Source organism: Microtus pennsylvanicus, chromosome 12, assembly GCF_037038515.1.
Source record: "Microtus pennsylvanicus isolate mMicPen1 chromosome 12, mMicPen1.hap1, whole genome shotgun sequence".
In the NCBI taxonomy this organism is placed as follows: Eukaryota; Metazoa; Chordata; class Mammalia; order Rodentia; family Cricetidae; genus Microtus; species Microtus pennsylvanicus.
The window spans coordinates 53,941,458-53,962,557 of NC_134590.1; the positions used below are offsets into that span (position 1 = coordinate 53,941,458).

The 21,100-nt window shown below is 42.3% G+C and overlaps 1 protein-coding gene across 1 annotated transcript in view; it reads right to left on the bottom strand.

The window, feature by feature from the left end:
• Positions 1-21,100, bottom strand: part of Cd38 (CD38 molecule) — a 39,684-nt gene that overhangs the window by 17,246 nt on the left and 1,338 nt on the right. The window lies entirely within an intron of this gene.

Genomic DNA, 21,100 nt, shown 5'->3' on the forward strand with positions numbered 1-21,100 from the left:
TACTGCTCCCACCTCCATGGACCACTTCTTATAGTCTGCCCTCGCTCCTTCCCTCTCCACTAAGTTACTCAGGGTTGGTTGATTCCAGGTGGCCGAAGTTAGAAAGCAGCAATAGAGAAACAGGGTGGCAGTCGTGACCATACCATAATGACCCTGTGAGACAGATGCTGCTCAAGATCCCATGGCTCATGCTTACATCAGAATCTCCCACCAGCCACCGAGGGGCACTCTAGTCTCTTACAAGAGATTGGAGCTCAGAGCCGCTTAGGCCCTGCCCAAGGGCAACTAGCCAGCAACAGAACTGCTTTGCAGGTCAAATGTTCTCTCTTTTCTAATTGTTTTTAGAATTAGAAAAAAAAGCTATACATTTTTCTTCACTCCTCTTCTTTCCTCCCCTCTTCACTTCTACCCTCTCCCATGACGCCAATCTTCTCTTTTTCTCCTTCCTATGTAGATCCTTGTATGTCTCTGTTAAGGTCCTCTTTGTTATCTAGGTTCTCTGAGGCTGTGGACTGTAGGTTGGTTTTTCTTTGTTTTAAGTCTTTCTTATTTGTCTCTCTGAGTCTGGGTTACTCCACTCAATAAGGTGTTTTTCTAGATCCATCCATTGCCTGCAAATTTCAAGATGTCATTATTTTCTACCTCTGACTCATACTCCATTCTGTAAATGTACCATTTTCTTTATCCATTTTTTTTTGGTTGAGGGACATCTAGGTTGTTTCCAGGTTCTGACTATTCATATCACAAGGACATGTGCGCAGCTATGTTCACAGCAGCAGATCTTCTCTTTTTGATAGACAATGCTGCCTCCCACAGGAAAAATAAAACTATGCAGCTATGTTCAAAATAGGCTTCTAGAAGAAAAAGTTATGATTCCCAGGGGAGTTGTGTCTCTAGACCATAGGAGATAGTCAAGAATAGAACTGGACGGTCATTTCTAGATGCTAGAATAACATGAGTTTGGAAGGAAAAGGTAAAGGGTTATTCTGAGGGGAGAAACATATATGTGTGTGATTGTTAAACCCGGTTTTTATGTGGACAGCCTGCACTGAGTATCCACCTCTATTCTAAATGTAAACCACTTCCATAATAATGGCATTTCCACCTCCATAATGTGCCACTTCTGTGGGAGGCTTTGACACCTACACCCCCATTTCTTCAACACATTTAGCTCTCGAGGGGGTAGCGATACACGTTTTATGAACTTTTCAGCTGTCAAGCTGTCTCTGCTCAAAGAAAACAAACACGGTCCCTAAGGCCACTCCAGCCTGAATTTAATGGAAAGACTGCCACCTTGTGGGCGAAGTGAATGATTGGCGAGACGCAGAAAGCAATGAGGAATTTCTAAACAGGGTCTCAAGAAAAACAGCTCTTTATTTATGGCTAGAAACCAATTACGAGTGAGTACATCCCATGTTCATCTTTTGGGTCTGGGTTACCTCACTCAGGATAGTGTTTTCTATTTCCATCCATTTGCATGCAAAATTCACGAAGTCATTGTTTTTTACCACTGACTAGTACTCTAATATGTATATACTCCACACTTTCTTCATCCATTCTTCCATTGAAGGGCATCTAGGTTGTTTCCAGGTTCTGGCTATTACAAATAATGCTGCTATGAGCATAGTTGAACAAATGCTTTTGTCATATGATAGGGCATCTCTTGGGTATATTCCCAAGAGTGGTATTACCGGATCTTGGGGTAGGTTGATCCCAAATTTCCTGAGAAATCGCCACACTGATTTCCAAAGTGGTTGCACAAGTTTGCATTCCCACCAGCAATGGATGAGTGTGCCCCTTACTCCACAAATAAAGGACATTGAGCATATAATTTGTGATCCTAGAGAAGCTAAATAAGAAAGTGAACCCAAAGAAAAACATATAGTCATCTGCCGGGATATGGGAAGTAGACAAGATTGCCCGGCAAAAACTGGGAACTTGGTGGTGAGGTGGCATGGGACTAAGGGGAAATGGGGTGCGAAACATGAGAAGAGGAGGATGGGGGGGGGGAGTTTGGGGGAATGGGATGGTTGTGATAAAGGAAGGGTGGATACGGGAGCAGAGAAATATATATCCTAATAAAGGGAGCCATCTTAGGGTTGGCAAGAGACTTGACTCTAGAGGGGCTCACAGGTGTCCAGGGAGATGTCCCCAGATAGTACCTTGGGCAACTGAGGAGAGGGAACCTGAAATGACCCTATCCTATAGCCATACTGATGAATATCTTGCATATCACCTTAGAACCTTCATCTGGCGATGGATCAAGATAGAGACAGAGACCCAAATTGGAGCACTGGACTGAGCTCAAGATCCAAATGAGGAGCAAAAGGAGGGAGAACATGAGCAAGGAAGTCAGGACCACGAGGGGTGCACCCAACCACTGTGACAGTGGAACTGATCTATTGGGAGCTCACCAAGGCCAGCAGGACTGGGACTGAATAAGCATGGGATGAAACCGAACTTTCTGAACATGGCGGACAATGAAGGCTGATGAGAAGCCAAGGATAATGGCACTAGGTTTCGATCCTAATACATGAGCTGGCTTTGTGGGAGCCTAGCCTGTTTGGATTCTCACCTTCCTGGACCTGGATAGAAGTGGGAGGACCTTGGACTTCTTGCAGGGCAGGGAATATGGACTGCTCTTCATTCTCGAGAGGGAGGGGGAATGGAGTGGGGGGGAGGGAAATGGGAAACGGGGAGGAGGCGGAAATATTTTTTTCAACAACTAAAAAAACAAAAAAAATAAAAATAAATAAATAAATTTCAAAAAAAAAAAAGAAAAGAAAAATGTAGGGTTAAGCCCAGCCTTAGGGGGCGTGTTCGCCTCGGCTAATGTTTACCTATAAATCTGCTGGGCGTTTGCCAAGCCTCTCCTTCTGCTTCCTGTTCTCCCCGGGAACCGTGGTACTGTAAGTCTATTTCCCCATTAAAGCTGTATATATTTTTTACAATCTGTCTGCATTCATTTACTCCGCAACAGAAAAAAGAAAAACAGCTCACCGAATCAATTAACCACGGCTCAGAGTGCTCAGAAAAACTCGACTATCAAACAGAGATCCTGTATGGGTCTGACCCAGGTCTTCTGTATATACGTCATGGTTCTGTAGCTTAGTGTTCTTGTGGAACTCCTAACAGAGGGAGTGGGGACTGTCTCTAACTCTTTTGTCTGCTTTCGGTATCCTTTTCCTCCTACTGGGTTGCCTCATCCAGTCTTAATGTGAGGGGATGTGCCTAGTCTTATTAATATAACTAGATAAGCCATGCTTGTTTGATATCAATCCCTGTGAGGCCAGCCTTTTTCTGAAGGGAAAGGAGGAGGAATGGATCTGGGGGTGATGGGAGGTGTGGGGGGGGGGCTAAGAGGAGAAGAGGGAGGAGAAACTTTGATTAGGATGTAATATATGGAAATTTTTTTTTTTTTAAAAAAAAGGAAACTCCAGTTTGAAGGGGTTCTTGGAAATGGCCAAATCAGAAATCTTGAAAATACTTAGTTAAAATTTTCCATGTGTGAAATGCAGAGGGTAAATCAGAGAATGAGATAAAGACCGTGAAAGTCATAAAGCGTGTTAGAAAGCCATGGGAGTGCTGGGGGAGGGGAAAGCAGTGTTCAACGTTCTATGGGGGGGGGCATTAGATGGCACTGAGCAAAGACCTGAAGGAAGACAGAAGCTTAGAGCACTGACATCCGCAGGAAGAATGTTCTGGAAAGAAGGTCCTAATAGTTGATGTGTGGAAAGGAACCTTTTGGCTGGAGCAAAGCAAGCAGGGAGGAACTGATGGAAACAAGGAAGAAATGTAAATTTAACCTTCACTGTGGACTTCTCCTTAGGGCAGAGTTTTGGCAACAGAAGACTTCCTGCACAGGAAGTAGAAGAGATAACTTAAGTTCAAAAGAATTCCCTGCCCTTTTTGCTGGCGGGACTCTGAGAGAAGGTCGGGGCAGAGGCAGGAAGATCAGAACTCCTGACAAGAAGGGCCAACTTTGCACTGTGGTGGGGGAAGGGAGGATATCTGGTCAGGATGGAAAAAGCAGTCCGGACATAGTGATGCATACTTTTAATCCCTGTACTCGGGAGACAGAGGCAAGAACATCTCTGAGTTCAAGGCCGGCCTGGTCTACAGAGTAAGTTCCAGGACAGCCAGAGCTAACACAAAGGGGAAAGGAGAGAAAAAGAAAAATAAGAAAAAAAAATGATAGATTCTAAGTTCACTGTGGATTTCTAGTGGACGAAGTATACGTGAGCATAAGGTGTTGGACGAGTTTTCGGGTCAGTAACTAGAGGGCTGGTGACTGAGGTATTAGAAGGATAGAGAGGCCATCAATTGGAAGAGAGTTTCCAGCAGAAGTGGCCTTGAAATGGATTCAATTTGGGAGGGCTGGAGCTTGAAATGCCCATAAGATGTTCACAGGAAGTCATAGACCAGAGAAAGGGGCTTGTGAGAAGGACAAAGAAGAGAAGATGGTGGTGGTGGTGGTGGTGGTGGTGGTGGTGGTGGTGGTGGTGGTGGTGGTAGTGATGGTGATGGTGGTGGTGGTGGTGGTGATGGTGGTGGGTGGTGGTGGTGGTGGTGGTGGTGGTGGTGGTGGTGGTGGTGGTCTCAATAGAAGGACTGAGCTTTCGGGCTTGCCAACGTGAAGACTGTGGAAGATAAAACATGCACGCCATCAAAAAGCAAAATGAAGAGTTGTGAAAAATGCTTAGTGAACACAATGTGTCAAGCTGAAGGAAGGGCTTCACAGTGACAGGTCCACCTGATACCAAAGGAAGAGGAAGGCTGAGACAAGATCGTTTCAAGTACTGGAAAGAAAGTTGTGCCAAGAACTGCATGGCTTCTACATGTAATGCAGGGGAGGCACAGAGATGATCTGTTTCTTTGCTTATATCAAATACTGTATCTTGAGAATTTATTTGGGAGAACACTACTTTCACTTAAACATAACATACATGTGTCATGAAGAAAGCAACATGTACAAACACACCTTCCATGTCCTCATTTTCCTTGCCCATTTCAAAGCTTAGCATATTTTCTTTTAGGATAATAGCTAAACTTCCTTATCAGTCATCGGTTTGGTTAGAAATTTTCCTGAAAGTGTAAATCAGAATGACACATCAAAAAATTTTAGGCTTAGCAATTCTGCGACAGTCATTTGTAACCTCTTTAAATTCCTGTATTCCTGAAAACCTACTTATCATTCTCTCTGAAAAGTTCCCAATGTCTTGTGGGCAATGGTAGCACATGCCTTTAATCCCAGTACTCTGGAGGCAGAGACAGGTGGATATCAGTGAGTTTGAGGCTAGTCTGGTCTACAGAGTGAGTTTCAGGACACCCAAGGCTACTGAGAAACCCTGTCTTGAAAAAACAAACAGCAACAACAGTTTCCCAGTGTCACGAAAGCAAATTTATACTTATACTTTATCAGTGCAGTATAACTTGATTGTTTTTAATGTGGGAGAGATCACATCCTGATAAAGGAGCCCATAAAGAGCCCCTTTCCATTTCTCTTCTTGTTTTAGAGGCAGTATCTCATGTATCTCAGGCTGGCGTTGAATTCATGGTGTAACTGGGAATGCTCTCTTACTTCTGATTCTCCTGCCTCAACCTTCCAAGTGTTGTGATTATCGCATATCAAGTTTTATAGAGTGTTAAAAATAGAACCCAGGGCTTAGTACATGTTAGATAAGCCTCTACTTAAAGAGCTACATCCCCAGCCCTTAGTCTTGTTCTTTCCATAACCCCATCTTAGGAACTAACCCTCCACAGGAGATGCACACAGTCTCTTCTATGAGCCTAATGACTTTGTCACTTCCACTTGGCCCTGCCCCCTGAAGGTTTTCCCACCTCTCACATCACCACAGTGCGGACAAAGCTGTGAACACATGCTCTTGAGCAATGTACGCAAACCTTATCTATCCCTTCCAAAACATTATCCTTTAAAACTGTGTCCATACCTTTAACACTATCCCAGCACCATTCAAGACAGTTTGGTGGTTTCTTAAGAAGTTAAACAGTCTTTTGCCATTTGGTCCAACTCTTTACTTCTGGATGTTTGCCACCTCCAAATAAAACTATATGTCCATACAATAATTTACACATTAATGTCTAGAACACCTTCTTTTATCATATTCAAAATGTCAAGTGTCCGCCATCCAGTAAGTTGATAAACAAATTAGGGTATACACATACAGTTGACTTAGTGATAAAAAGTAACCAACCTTTAAAATAAAGTGTACATGTGCAAGTTTGGTGTATGTATATATGAAGTATATGCACATGTGTGCAGATGCATATACTTTTAAAAAAGATTTATTTATTTATTTATTATATATACAACATTCTGCCTCCATGTATGCCCGCATGCCAGAAGAGGGCACCAGATCTTGTTACAGATAGTTGTGAGCCACCACGTGGTTGCTGGAAATTGAACTCAGGACCTCTGGAAGAGCAGCCAGTGCTCTTAACTACTGAGTCATCTCTCCAGCCCTGATGCATACACTTTTGCACACACTCACAGAGGCTCAAGGAGGACAAGGTGTCCTGCCCCATGACCATTCACTTTATTCCCTTGAGATAGGGTCTCTCACTGACCTGGGGCCAAGCTTATGGCCAGCAAACCTCAATGATCCCCTGTCTCCACTCCCCACAGCTTTGGATGACAGGCCTTAGTGCAGCTACATCTAGCTTCTCACATATGTGCTGGGATTTTAGCTCAAATAGGCAGTGGAGGTGGCATTACCAACTCTGGGTCAAGTGAAATATTCAATGAATAGCATTCATATAACTGATTATCCACCTGAAGGTGGTGATGGAATTATTTTTCTAATTTCACAATACACAAAGATAAATTCCAGATAGCTAAGGGACTTAACTGCAAAAAGTAGCAGCTTATCATTTTTAAAGTTATACCACTCTTTATAATGTCACATTAAAAATATCTATTCTTGAGTAAGATACAGAGGCACAGCCATAAGAGGAAACATAGTTGCAACAACATTTAGGTTTTCAGGATAAAGGGTACTGTAGTGACGAGGTGAGCAGGCCTGCTTTTCGTCCCACCCAGCTCCCTCACGGCTAGCTTTACCCAAAATAATTACACGGAAACTGTATTCTTTTAAACACTGCTTGGCACATTAGTTCTAGCCTCTTATTGGCTAACTCTCACATCTTGATTAACCCATTTCTAATAATCTGTGTAGCACCACAAGGTGGTGGCTTACTGGGAGAGATTCAGCATGTCTGACCTGGCGGCTGGCTCCATGGCATCTAACTCACTTTCCTTCTTCCCAGCATTCTGTTCTGTCTACTCCGCTCACCTAATTTTCTGCCCTCTTAAAAGGCCAAGGAAGTCTCTTTATTAACCAAAGAAAGTAACACATAGACAGATGACCCTTCTATATCAGGGTACCACAGATAAAGTCAAGAATGAAGCCACAGATTGGAAGACTATGTTGACCATCCATATATTTGACAAGAGATTAGGATATTGAATGTAGAAAGATAGGCAAAGCAGAAGAAGTCTGGATGACCAAATGGATGTATAAAAGATGATCAGTTGACCTAATTGATCAGGGAAATGAAACCAAAACTCAGCACCACAATTCCAAAGAAAGTTCAGAGCAATCATACAGAGACTTGATTTTGAAAGTTTGGAGTATACATGTCAATATTGCATCACCATGTGATGTGGCAGATACAGTTAGTCCTGGTCAAACAGATTTCCTTCACCTTCTTCTCTGGATAGCATGTCTCCAATGAAGATTCCAAAACATTTCTCAAACTTCCTTACACACTGGTCTAGCCATGCGGGTCACTTCTGGCCAGTGAAATTTAAGAAGAGATCAGAAGCATGAAGGAAGGATTCTGAGAAAAATATTCTTATCTGATGAGAAGCATCCTGAAATCAAGCCCAGCCTCCCTGACCTTTGCTCCTTAGATGTGATTATGGAGGACACAATGACTACAATTGCTGCAACCGTTCTCTGACAAGAAGCTTGAGGATAAAAAACACATCTCAGGATACAAGACTAGAAAGGAAGGGTCTGACTCTTACTGACTGTGGGGTCACTTCACTACTTCACTTCTGGGTATCTCGTGTGTGTGTGTGTGTGTGTGTGTGTGTGTGTGTGTGTGTGTGTACCACAAAGTTGTTGAAACCTTCACCTAGTATTTCTGAATGTATCCTTATTTAGGAAGAAGAGCTTTGTAGAATACACACACACAACACAGAATACACACACACACACACATTTTTTTGAGTACATTTAGTGTGGCTTGGGACTACATTATTTCAGTACTTGCCACTTTGTACTGGATAACCAACTGGGGCCTCATTTAAGGGAGAGGTTAATTCATTCAAAGAGGCCGTCAACTGGAGAGGGAATATTAGAGGAGGAACATGGGAGGAGATGGAGGGAAGAAAGGAAAGAAAAATGTGATGTGGTGATATTTTACTTACAATAATTTTTTAAAAATTAAATAGCTAAAAACCATCTTTGTAGATGATTGATTTTATATTAAGTCACTGGGGAAGTTCCACATCCCATATAACTGGGCTGATGTAGAAAGGAAGAAACTGGGGCTGGAGAAACGGCTCCGTGGGTAAAGCACATGTAGTGCCTGAGACGCTGGGCATGCGTGTCAAAGTTAGGCACAGGAGCATATGCGGAGCAGAGACAAAGAACCCCAGTCTCCAGTGGCCAGCCAGTCTAACCAAAACCCAGGTTCAGTGTGAGCATTTGTCTCACAAAATAAAATGAATAACAATAGAAAAAAAATACCCAGCCTAGTTCGCTGGTCTACGCATGGGCACGCATGCACGCACATACCCAGTAAGAGTTAGATGTAGAAATAGACATGTACAGAGAAATACAGTATAAAGACCCACCTCCCACCTTCCAGGGAAGCCTTTCCACTCAGCCAAGGATGTCTATAGATCCCAGGACTTGGTAGAAGGGCATGGGACAGAGTCCTGCAGAGCCGCCCTGCATCGATCTCCTCTTTTGACTTCCGACCTCCAGACTGTCAGATAGTAGTACATTTCTGTTGTTAAAGCCATACGAGTAGTAAATACCTTGTTAGGGCGGCTCTAGCAATTTAAGAAGCCAGTGAAAATAACCATGGCATGTTCTGTGATTCATATTTGCACACAGGTAAATGCCATCAAAATTATAAAATACCCTTCATTGGAAAACACAGTTAACCCCATAGAACCATAGTGTGCAATAAACACAAAATAAGAACAGTCTGGAGGCGGTACCTTTTCTCATCCTACTGGTGATCAGCAAGCTAAAGACACGTGGCAGAGTTGGGGGGTGTGAGGAAACGGAAACACCGCTGTGTCAAGAAGGGAACCACCCCAAGAAGAGAAATTGGGCATTTTTTTTTAAATTAAAAAATAATGTATGTCTTAACTTAGCAAACTTATTCCTAGGATTTTCTATCTTACACACACACACACACACACACACACACATTTTATCCTAGCATTTCTTAGGAACTGTTACAAATATTAAAGCACTGAAAATGCCCCCGTGTAAATCTAGTGTACAGAGAATTCATCAAGTGTGACTCCTTTAACTATGGAAATGAGAACCAGCTGGGCTCATCGACAAGAACCCTGTTCAATGCAGAGGAAGAGGAATGTGAGGCACAGAGAGAAAACATGTTGAAAACAAGAGTCTGTGCTGCCTTGTGCTGGGAGCATTTCTAGAGAGCTCTGAGAGGAAACAAATGGCAGGGTTGGTCTCTGAGAAAAGCGGAAAGAAATGGAGAGAGGTGTTTTGTGAGCTGTGTCTGCAACTAGCTACTTTTTAAAAAACTGAAAGAATGCTATGACACGGTATGGCATTTTTTTCTATTGTGTTATTGATCAAAAAGGGAACTTCCTAATATCCCATGGACATCTCAATGTGTTTAAAATATTCATGACTTAACTTCTTTAGCTTTAAGACATTGACAGAAGATTGTGGTTGAGGCGCATGAAATTGGGAGTGAATCCTTTGGTGTACTAAGAGTGAGGTAAAGCTAACTTGGTAAAGGAGAAACACACAGTTCTTGGTGGGAATTGATCTGCTCCGACCCTGAGATTACATAATGCCTTTGAAAAAAGGGTTACAGCAAGAAAGTAGGTCCCAAACTCCTACTGTCTGCCCTTACGTCTGAGCATCCTTTGAAATCTCTACCAATTGGGTGTGTTTTCTGTCTGTGTCCTTGAAGGACTTCCAAGGAGATTTCATCACTGGCAGCTTAGATACCTCGACAGATGACAGATAATTCAACTTGTAATAAACAACTGCTCCCAGGAACTGAGATGACCTGCTTTACTATGAATTTCATCCCATTTAACCTATGAATGAAGAGATGACTTCATAATATTTGTTTGACAGTCATAATAAGAGGAGGGAGGTAGAGGGGGGAAAGAAGACAAAGAGGAAGAAGAAGGGAGGGAGGGAGAGAGGGAGGGAGAGAGCAAGCGAGCATTTGAACAGTGCAGGGAGAATCTGGTGGTAGCCATGAGAGGATATCCCTTTCATATACCTTGAGTGAAATTCTTTCTTCAAACTCAATTAGAGTAATCATTGCTAAAGACTCCACGCTCATTGTGCTTGTTAATTTTGATCAACTTGACACATGCTATCCATACCTGGGAGGAGGGAAGCTTAGCTAAGGAATTACCTCCATTAGATTGGGCCTGTGGGAACATCTGGGGGACATTTACTCAATTGCCAATTGATGTGTTCCAGATCACTGTGGACAGTCCCACCCTGGGCTGATGGGTCTGGGTTATATAAGAAAGATAGCAGAGCAAGTCAGAGTCCAAGTCAGTAAGTAGTGTTCCTCGATGGCTCTGCTTCATTTCCTGCCTTGATGTCCCTCTCTGAGTTCCTGTCTCCTTCAGTACTGGGCTGTGACCTGGAAGAGCAAATATTCTCCTTTTCTCACTAGGCTGTTTTTGGTCCTGGTGATTATCACAGCAACAGAAAACAGACGAGGACAGTAATATATGTAAAGTCAAACTTCTCCCGTGTGTGTATACCACATCTGACATGTTCTGGTAAGGAGAACACATCATACAATTAAAAATTAATTCATTACAAAATATTTTAAGTGCAGTGTGTAAACTACTCGATGTGGAAGCCATCTACCTGGTTAAGCTGCCATGGACTGCTTTTGTCCTTCATTTTAAACTTTATTCATTTTTTAAGTGGTAGGGCCACCCACTATTTAGGATTCTAACTGGGGGTTAATTTTAAATTTTTAAGCAAGCATTCTATAGCGGGCATGCTTCCTTTTCATTATTTGAGAAAAATAAGTCCTTAAAGGGAATAAAAATATTAGTCTCTTGCTTGGCTGACTCAGCTGTCACTCTCCTGTCTCCTCATCGCCTCTCTCAGAGTGAGTACCTATTGGCAAAAACTATCTCTGCATCCATCCATATCAACGCATGAATATAACCACCTTTCTCTTTCTGACCCTTCATAACACATGTGCACAGGAAACCAATTCTTTATATTTCACTCGGTTTCCTGTTTTGTTGTTTTCTCAATGTCTTAAATCTATTCTTGCCACCCACTTCTTTGAGAAAACTGATCTTTTCAATATCCTGACACAATCAATTTCCAAGTAGTTTCTCAAAGAACAATACTCATAGCTGTTCAGTTCTCGAGTCATTTTGCCATAAAACCATGTCCACACCAATTCAGTAAATGAAACCCTCTCCACTCCAGGTTGCTTTGGGTCATGGCGTTTATCCCAGCAACGGAAAGCAAAGGAGGGCAGTCATAGATGTAGTACCACCTTTCCCATGTGGCTATTCCTGGTCTGACACTTTCTCTGTAAAAGAAGCTGTCTTCACCTCAATTCCCAGACACCTCTGGAGCACAGGCAAGAACTTCTGTTCCCACCCACTTGGATATGTATTTACCTTTTTGTAAATACGTTTGTGCTTTGTATTTTTAATTATATAATTCTATTAAATTGTATGTAAGTAAATTAGGTAAGAGAAAATAAAAAATAATACTTCCTATGAAAATTAAGTGCTTGTTTCAGAAAATAATGACCTGTGTGAGTCCATTGAAAAAATGCCAATTGTAATAACTGTTGGACATTATGGATTTCTGGAGGCCTTCCTCACTTAGATGACTTCTTAACCTACTTAAAAGGCTCTGCCTCTCCAGTAACTCCTCAGTTTCTTCCGATTTGCATACCAGCTGTTCTGTTAGCTATTTTTGTTCTTCCCAAAGAAATGCAGTTGCAAGAGTACTACAATTTGGAGAGAGAGCGACAGATGTAGTGAGAAGTGGATCTACTCTGGGTACATTTGGTACAGGGGACAGACAAGACTCATGCCCAGGCCGTCCTCAAACTCACCATATACCACAGGCTAACCTTAAACAGCAGTCCTCGGCTTCTTAATGATGGGATGAACATATGCACCCACACCACACTAGAACCATTTCATTAAGTGTGTGAGTGTATATGGAATGAGGAGGGGAAAAAGGAGAGAAAAGTGACGTCAAGATAGTTTTAGTTGAGCTACTGGAAAATAAGTTGCTATTTCAAATAGGGAAAGAACGGAGTAGAACAAATTGAGAAATGCATCAGAGACTTGGATTTGCACAAATGAGTTTTGTAACTCCCACTGCTGTCCAAGTGGGGATTTTTCAATAGGAAGTTGGGTTGTGTCCGTCTTGAGGCTGTGAAGTTTTGGGTGAAGCTACGAATTTGAAAGTAAGCTGTTAAGAGATAAGGAAGAAAATGTTTCACAAGGAGGGTGTGAAGTCAACTTTTTCTAGTGATTCTGATTGGTCAAGTGAGATGAAGGCAGGCGACTAAGAGCAGATTGATGAATCTGGTAAGACTGGCTTGAGTGGTAGCCTTACCGAAATGAACTAAAGAAAAATTAATGAGAGCCTCTGGATGACTTTCTTAGTTCCATTCTTGTCTTGCTACTGTCTATTCAACGTTGGTGTGGGACAACTGTATTCTGTCAATTATATTTTAAATAAACACTGATTGATCAGTAGCCAGGCATGAAGTATAGGTGGGACAACTGGACAGGAAGTAGAGGCAGGTCAATGAGAACAGGAGTATTCTGGGAAGAAGGAAGCTCTTTCTGCAGTTGTGAGCCAGCCACAGAAGAAGCAAGATATGACTGCCAAGCTAAAAAAGGTACCGAACCATGTGGCTAACATACTAGAATAACGGGCTATATAAGTTATAAGAGTTAATAAGAAGCCTGAGCGAATGGGCCAATCAGTTTATAGTTAATGTAGACTTCTGTGTGATTTCTTTGGGACTTAATGACGGCAGGAACTAGGCAGGACAGAAAACTCAGTCAACACTAAGTGAGACAGCCAACATGGTTTTTCTTTACTTAAACAGTGATATGCCAGTACAGAGTACTTTCAACACACAACACTAGTGGCATTTAAGGTCAAAAAATAGCCTTGAAGATAGCTCACGTCACTTAAAATACAGAGTGCTTACAAGAACAATGATGACATGAGCGTAAAACAAATGTATAACAATTACATGTTGCATAGCCAGAGATAAAGCAAACACATAATTATGTTGTTACTGGGAGCTACGATTTTCAGTATAAGAGAAGTAAAACACAAACATAAAATTAATAATATCAAAGCCTTGTACTTTTGTTTTGAATTGAGGTTATAGATATGAACTCATAACGTTTATGTCTTCTAGTGACCAAAGGGATGACTCAGCTGTTAGAGCAGGCACTGCTTTTCCAGGGGACTTGAGTTTGGCTCCCAGCGCCCATATCAGGCAACTCAAAACTGCCTGTAACTCCACCTTCAGGGAATCTAGCACTCTTTTGTGGCCTCCACGAGCACTGGACTCATGTGCACAAACACACACACACACACACACACACACACACATACACACACACACATGTACATAACTTCAAAAATAAAATATTAAAAATACTATCTTCTAGAACTAGCCACCAAAGTCCAGAAAACCCAAGCCAGGAGTAGCCCTGACACACTCTCTAAGTTTTGTTTCTACCAGCAGCGGGCAGGGTTCCACAGAATAGTAGACAGTCCCGTCTCTAGGGCAGGATAGTTACAAGGTATGTTTAGGACACTGAGGATTAAGCATTGGTTCTTGCCCTGAGAATGCTCTCCTGCCTTGTATATCAGTGGTTCAGGATCTACGGCCTTGGGAGTCCAGGCTTTATACCAGTAGTTGTAGCCAGATTGATCCTCTGGCGTTTGGTCTGAGATTGTGTCACATCATTGGCTACTCTGGTTCTAAGGCCTCAGATGTGGGACTGAGTAATTCTGCTGGCCTCCTTTGGTCACCAGCCTGCAAAGGTCTATTTGAGACTTCCCAGTCATTATAATTACACAAGCCAGTTCTACTAGCAAATTTTTCTCTTGTCTCCCCATCTACATCTTTTCACTGGCTCTGTTTCTATGAAGAGTCCTGACTAATATATTTGCCATCTGACCAACAAGGAGAAAGAATCAAGTACTTACCAGTCTTTTTTTTATGAACTCTCTTTCAAGACAACTTATGGCGAAAGCTCTCTCCTCAGAAGAAATAAAGTAAATAAATGTCAAAGGACTCTCCCAGTTAGAAAATAGTGAATTGCTAACCCTGTGGAACTGGTCAACCTTGGCCATGATCATCAGATGCTACCAAACTAATGGGGTGAAAAGTCACTGTGGAACTTGAGAACAGATGGTCCAGGTGTACAGTGCCCAGCTCTAATAACCTTCAAACTATGGGACAATATGACATTATGGGTCTTTGGATGTGATGCTGCAAGGGAAGCTACCTCTGTGAAATATTCCTGCTCCATCCCCAAACCTAACTGACTCTAACATGGCTGTAGGCTCACAGGCAACACTGCTTCTGAAGAGCATGTTAAACAGCAGCACTCACTGGGCTCCAGCGAGGTGACGCAGCAGATCACAGTGCTGTCTGCACAAGCTTGACAGCCCGAGTGTATTCCATGGTACCCACATGAAGGTGGAAGGAGAAAACTGACCTCCACACACACTCCATGATACCTGTGTGTCCATGCACATATGCGCTCACACACTTCATACACATACAGGCAATAGCAATAAATCAAATTAAAGCATAGAAATAAGCAAAGAGCAACACCATAATGCAAGCATCCAAATGCAAGGTAAGAACCAGTGACCGACTGCTTTGCAGATTGGGGTTCAATCTTCAGGTTGAACCCCAATTTCTGTCTCTGAGTTTTTATTAGTCATGTTACATAAAAGATAGGCAGCATTTGTTTGCAGTGTCATATTATAATTTGCCATAGTTTGGATATGGTCTGTGTCTGCACCCCAACAGTTTCCATACTGGGAGCCTGGTCCACCATGTGGTGATGTTGAGTTTGTGGAACCTTTAAGAGATGGGACCTCATAGAAGGTGCCTAGGTCATGGGTAATCACTCTCTGAATAAATGAATCCTGTTCTGAATGTGGGAGTTGATTCTTATGAGGATTGCGTGGTCCTTCTCTAGTCTCTGACTTCCTGGATGACCGAGCCATATCTTCTGCAGTTCTATTCATCATGAGACCACCTACCATGCTATGATGTAGCCAGAAGGCTGCCATCAGAGCCCAGGAGATGCAGCTCTATGTTCTTAGACTTGTGAAATTGTGGCTCAACTTATCTTTCCTTCATCTGTTTCCAAACATCCTGTACTTTATTATACCAGCGTCAAAGGACTAAGACAGGTACTGTTGGAAAGACTTACTCAAAAAACTCTTGCCTAGCAGAATGTGGTTTTCATGTGAAGTTATAGCTCCAACCTTTTACGTTAGATGGTAGTTTGTCATTCTTGTCTGTTAGAGATACAAATGATTTCTGTGCATCAATGAGAAAATCTCAGTTTCTGCTTTGTACTGCCTTCTAGAACATTAGCTAGCTTTTGCCTAACCTATTCATCTAAGTCTAATATTCCTTTCAAATACTAGCAGATATAAAGTGCTTCACAATATTCCTTGTAGAGAATTTGTCACTTTATTGACCTCCCGATAAATGAATATTTAAAGTCAGGTCTTTCTGACTCCAAGTACTGTTCTTGTTACATTTTACCTGGTCACATCCAAGCTTGTCACAAATAAATAATTAGATCTCTAACATATGTAGCTCTCTGAGCTACGAATGTCACTTTCTTGTAGAAACTTACACTTCGGAAAATGTCTTCAAATTGTCACGAGATGGGCCACCCGCTGTTGAATCTGGCAGTTGTTCGAGACTTTTCCCTGGTTAATCAGTTTTCTGTCACTGTAATGAAATGCCTGACACAATCTTATATGAAAAGCAAGAGTTTACTTTGGTTCACGGGTCTGGCAGTTACATCCAAGATCAGGAAGTCCTTACCCTGTGTTTGTACTGACTTTCTGCTTTCATCAAGACTTAAATAAATGCTGAGACTATCAAAGTGGAAATCATAGGGAAGTAAAAATGCCCAGACTTGGCCTCTAAGAAAACCCAGACATTTTGAAGAAGAAGAAGCAGCAAAGGACAATTTTAAAAATTATAACCTGAAAACAAAAGAATGAGGAAAGCCAGCTAATGTGAGAAAGAAATGATCAGTAAAACAGAGGAGAATATTCTCTCTTTTATCATTTATGTTTGCATCCAGCCATCTTGACATTGACATAAAGTGAGTTCAATTTTAAAGACTTTGACAAAGAGACCAGAATATAATGAGCAACATATAAGGTAAGCAGGGGTGGTGAGGTGAATTAGAACCCCACCTCCCTGGCTCTCAGCACTCCCTGTGGCTGTATTGAGATCTTTCATATGCATGCTCTTTATATCCCTGTATTCTTACCTGAACCTCCAGTTTCTGTAACCGCAATAAATGACTGACACCCCCAAAATCCATGGGGGAAGCCGATCTTCACCAAGATGTGAGAGTCATGGGATTTATGTCATATCAACCAAATCCCTCTCCAGAGACCCATCTTGTTCTGTGTGCTGGATCTCCATTCCATTCCCAGGCTCTCACCGACCTCCTCACATACTCTAAGTCCTGACTGTCACATGAACACTTAACACTCTCCCACGGTACCAAGAGCCACTGTCAGTGCTGACAGCCTGTGCACACTTTGGTGAATCCTGGACGTGTGTCTCTCAGCTTGTTGAGGGCCATCTTAGCCAGAAGATAGTTCCTATGTGTAGCCTTCAAGGGGAACCAAAGGTGATTCTTCAAGCATATTCTACATTTAATGTCCCTGGTTCAACTTAGAGTTGAGTTTCATTTTCAAAGTCAAGCCTTGATATCCATCTTCCCATGGGGCAGGGAGTGTAACTCATCCATAGAGTGTGTGCTTAGCTTTAATCTGAGAGCTCAAAATACATCACTGGTAGAAGGACATCACCCATCACAATTGTTAGTGGCTCACACCTTACCAGGCTTTAAGAAAAAGACTAAAGTTCCAGGAAGTAAAGGGATCATGCCAGTCTTTCTTAGGATTAAGCTGTAGCATCAGCAGTTCTATAGCTTCCAATCTATTATCTCAGACTGTGTTTCAGATTGCCAGCCTCCACGACTACATGGACCAATTCCACCCACTCACCCACCCACCCCACGCCCCACACACACTATTTCCATTTCTCTGGAGACCCTGTGACATCAGCACTGGGTGTCAGGCAGAAGAAGAAAGGTCTCAAGGAGAGACTGTTCACGTTGACTTGATGGACACACAGGAAGTGGTTACTGGAGCTGGCAATAGAAAGGCAGTCCCTTGCAGAAGTGACATTAGATGTGGCAACCCTGTCAACTGCAAAAGTGACACCCTCAGGAACCTAAAGCTGAAGAGTCCAGTCTTTTTTTTTTTATCTTTTTGGTTGTACAAAAGAAAGTGCAGATACAGAGGGAAGAATTCTGGATCGAGAATTGGCAGAATCGACGTTTCCGATTTGCTAGGTTTGAAAATAAAAACCGCCATTCTGTGTTTCTTGATAAGGGAACCAAAATAAGAAACAATCCCAGGATAATCATGAAACTCAGGGTGTTGTCAGTAAACTGTGTCCTCAGAGTAGAGGTCTCAACGATGTGGCTGTAAGGCGCTTTGTGTATATGTGTGTGTAAATATTATCTAGAAACATAAAGAACCCCCCAAACACATAAGTAAGTAATTTAACAGAAAGAGTGAAGATCTGAACAAAGTTTAAATGGACAAAAAACAGACGAAGAAAAGGACTTGCTGGCAAATAGGGAAACTTAGATACTGTTTTTCTATTTTTCTCATAATTAAAAAAAAAAGTTGAAGACATTCAAGAGTGGTCAGCTTGTGGAGAAGTGGGCCCTGTAGACTGATGAGTAGGTGTGAAATAACAAAGCTATTGCAGAAGGGATTCGGAAACATCTGGATTTTAAAAACCATTAAAACTTAAAGCCTGCACTGTGGTAGTTGGAATGAAAATGACCCCATAGGTTCATAGGGAGTGGCACTAGCAGGAGGTACAGCATTGTTGGAGGTGTGGCCTTGTAGCAGGAAGTGTGTCACTGTGGGGGTGGGTTTCGAGGTTTCAGAGGCTCAAGCCAGCCCAACTCTCTCTCTCTCTCTCTCTCTCTCTCTCTCTCTCTCTCTCTCTCTCTCTCTCTCTCTCTCTGTTTCTTCTTGCTGTCTGCTGATTCGGATGTAGAACTCTCCCCTTCTTCTCCAGGACCATGTCTGCCTCTGAACTACCATGATGATAATTGACTAAACCTCTGAACTACAAGCCAGCCCCAGTTAAATTGTTTTCCTTTATAAGAGTTGCTGTGGTCATGGTGTCTCTTCATAGCAATATAAACCCTTTCTAAGGCAGGCACAATATCTCATTTTACCCAGGAATTTTATCTCTGGGCATCTGTCATACAGAACATTCCAGTATAAACATGAAAATTAAAGGTGTTCACTGCAGAACGAAAGTTTCACAAAAAAAATGGAACTCTGTCATTCCTGTGCCGTTAGTAGCCAGATCACTGCTTGGAACACAGTAGGGGCTCAAAATAATTTATTGAATGAATGAATGAGTGGGATTGGAAAACTATAAAATGGGCCAGTAAGATGGCTCACTGCTATCAAGCCTGAAGGCCTGAGCTTGATCTCCAGAACCTACGCAGTGGGAGACAGAACTTACATTGATTGTTCTTCTGCTGCCACACACGTCCTGTAGCCCATGGCCCCCAAATGTAACAGGGATACATGACTAAAATTTGGAAGTTAAACTTTTGTCAACTAGAAATGATTGTATCTACCCTGTAAGGAATGAGGTAGATTTGTGTGTACCAATATGAATGACCCCCACCACCAAGTGTTAGGTTAACAAGATAGTTCAATAAAGCAGAAAAAAAATGTAACTTTCAGCATTGGCAGACTGAATTATGGAACTGGGATTTGATACATGGATGATTGGACCTAATCCATACTTGTTTTGTGGAGTGGTATTTGCATCACTACATTTGCACAGCAGTAAACTTCGGACATTTTCCATGACAAGATTATTCCCTAGCGCTCTTCCTTTCCTCAGGTGCTGGGTGCAGTCACTACTGTTTCCGTTTTACGTGGAGAGAACACGCCACAGCACATATACATTGAAGATCTGGTCTAAGGTCATGCTGCAGCAGAGCCAAGATCCACGCTCAGATGATCTGGCTTCAGAGTTCACATTCTCAAACCACGGGAGGATAAGGTGCCGTGTTTTCAGGTTAAACTTGTTGGCTCATTTTGCTTATAATATTGTTTCTTTCTCTTTCAAAGGTCTCTGTACATGGCCTATAAACTTCACAGCCACTCTGCCTATAAACATGCACAGGCAGTTAATTTAGAGGCTCGGGAATTCAAACCCTACAATCGCGTGTAGATATTTTACTCAAACTTTCCGACTCAATTTGCTTATCTGTAACGTGGAGATACCAATTGTAACTCCCTCTGCGCCATTTCTGTTCCATTCATCCATTCACTGTGATGCTGGGGATGAACCCAATGCACAGTGTGAACTGAGTGAGAGCCCCTGCCTCTGAGCTGCCTCTCAGCTCCGACGTGGTTGCTAAAGGACCACACAATTGGTTGTTTTTAAGTGCCTGGCACACAATAAGTATCTATCACTAATCTATCCACATAAAACACATGTGCGTGCATGCGTATCAGTGCATGTGTGTGTGAAAAGATGAACATCACAATATTAACAGGTTAGGCCAATGAGGTGGACCAGTTGGTAGGGCTGCTTGCTTCTAAACCCAATGACTTGAATTGGATTTCCAGAGTCTACATTGTGAGTGAGAGAGCTGATGTTATGACCTTCAATTGTATGCGGTGGGACATGTGGACACACGCATGTGCACACACACACATGAAGTAAATATGCGTAATTTTATTAATCAATCCTGTTATTTTTAGATTGATTATGATCTGACAGACACAAATAATTCGTACCTGCTAAATGCTTATACATACACGTGAGTGGATAGGTAGAGCCAGCTCTTGTCAATCTACACTCCACAGGGTTAATACTAATCACACATCATGCCAATTCCACACATCCGGTTTGCGAAGCACAGTGAATTTACCCGAAATGATCGAACAACCAATATCATTTAAAAATCAGTAAACAAAACACTTAGCAGGACTCTGAACGTAATTCTACACGTACACTTTCAAGTAAAACCAGGACCCAAACCACAGCATCTAGCTTGTGCCTCTGACGACGGAATGTGAAAGCAAGCTCTGGGCATGCCTTCCCAGCCTGTGGCGCTTCTGTTTGACTTCAGACATCAGTTCTACACTAAGATGCCTGGGGGGGGGGGTAGACATGCAACAAACCCTCCATCCCTTTGGTGGAAGCAGGCATGCGGGCTGATTCCTTTGGGCTGATGAAGGCACTGTTCCCCAAGGTCTGCACAGGTCCACCAGGCTGATTCAGCTTATCTGATGGGCAATATTTCAGTTTTTAAAGTCTGATGGCTTTGTTTTATTTAAGATCAAGTGCAAAGAGTCACGATGCTGTCTCAGCTAGGTTTTTGTTTGCTGTGTGTTTTGATTAATTAATGTGCTTATTTTAAGGCTGGTCTCCCTTTGCAACTCAAGCCAGTCGCAGAATTTACAGT